Raw genomic sequence first — 1,749 nt, 5'->3', positions numbered from 1 at the left:
AGAGATGAGTGTGTAGATGTTCTTGAAACCCTTGTGCCTCCACTCTTCTCTTTTTTTCTAACCCTAATCTCTTCCTCTTTTCTCCTTCTTCTAACCCTAATCTCTAACTCAAGAGAAAGAACTTATTACGATTTAAAAAACTAAAAAATGAGAGATTGAATAATAATAAAATATCATGGTTACAATGGTTCATTTAGCTTTTATACAAGCCTTTAGAGGCCACAATAGGTCAAAAAATGAACCCAAAATAGGTCAATCCCATAACCAAAAAATTGTAAGTGATTACTGCCAGTGAGGTTGGCGTCCGGACGTAGATTTTGTTGTCCGGACACTGTACATCATAGTCTTGTGTCCGGACGCGGATGTTGGCCTCCAGATGCAGTACATTCCTTGGCTTACGTCCGGACGCAAATTTTGGCGTCCATACGCAATGCATTTTTCTGGCACTTTTCTGCTTCTTTCTGAATTTGTCCTAATGTGTTCTGGAACTTTCGGCTCATCTATAAAAATACGGTAATGGACCGATTTAAACCTGTTTGAACTTTATTGCCCTGAAATACACATAAACATAATTTAGCTAGGACTAAAACATAAAAGTAAGATAGATGCAAAGACTGAAACTGCTGAAATGTGCAACATTTAAGTACTTATCACCCTTGGCTTTTCCAAGAGAAATTGGGATGATTTCTCCACCCGAGATTGTAATGATTGCCATAGGGATTATTCCCTTGACTCACAAATACGGCATTGACTTGTTCATAATGCTCATTATGCATATGTCCATAAGGACAATTGGAAGTAGTATGTAACACACTTGAACATGTCATGCAAAACTCATTAGAATGATGATGATTAGGGGAAGAAGGCACTTGATGAGCCAAATTTTGATTGGTCAAACCTTTGAGTTAAAGACTTCACCTCGATAACTATATCACTAGAATTTTCCACTTGATATAAGCTTAAATTATTCCGTCCTCCTACATTTACATTTCTACCATTTCTAGAGGATAATGATCGATGCATTGAGTTTTCACTCATATTTTCATATAAACGCCACACATCATCTTCATGCTTATTGAAATAAGAACCTCCCATTGAGGCATCAACCATGCCTTTATGGGTATCCGACAAACTTTCATAGAAATGTTAGACAATTTGCCACTTAAAAATGTCATGATGAGGACATTTCCTAAGAAAATCATTCAACCGTTCCCATACATCATGTAACATCTCCCCATCCCCTTGTGAAAACTCAAGAATTGAAGTTCACATAGCATTGGTTTTGGAAACGGGATAATACTTTCTCAAGAATTCTTGTTGTATTTCCGCCCAAGAAGTTATCGAAAGAGGTCTCAAATTGTTAAACCAATATTTTGCCTTGTCTTTTAGGGTAAATGGAAAGAGTTTCAACCTTAAAACTTCTTCTGGTATGTTCGTATACCTTACGGTGGAACAAACTTCAAGAAATTCATCCAAATGCTTATATGGTTCTTCATTGGTTAGCCCAAAAAAATTGGGAAGCATTTGTATGGTTTGTGGCTTGATTTCATAATGATGTGCTCTAAATTAAGGAAGACGAATGCATATGGGTGCATTGTATTCATTAGGCACATAGTGATCTTTTAAAGCTATGAGAGGATTTGCAATTGGAGGCTCTATGTGAGCTCCATTGTTAGCTTGGACAATAGGTGGTGGAGGTGGCACAAAGAACGGCCTTGGCATTCCAAGTGGAACTTGGCATTGTGGTTG

General features: G+C 37.4%; 1 pseudogene; it reads left to right on the top strand.

The window, feature by feature from the left end:
* Window positions 1-1,168: 1,168 nt before the first annotated feature.
* Window positions 1,169-1,267, top strand: LOC132297754 (small nucleolar RNA R71; annotated as a pseudogene).
* Window positions 1,268-1,749: the final 482 nt, after the last annotated feature.

Source organism: Cornus florida, unplaced genomic scaffold (genome assembly GCF_030987335.1).
Source record: "Cornus florida cultivar Cherokee Brave unplaced genomic scaffold, ASM3098733v1 CherokeeBrave_3.0.0_Hap2_Chr02, whole genome shotgun sequence".
NCBI lineage: Eukaryota > Viridiplantae > Streptophyta > Magnoliopsida > Cornales > Cornaceae > Cornus > Cornus florida.
The sequence above is the reverse complement of the archived record's forward strand: the minus strand, read 5'-3'. Positions and strand labels throughout refer to the sequence as shown.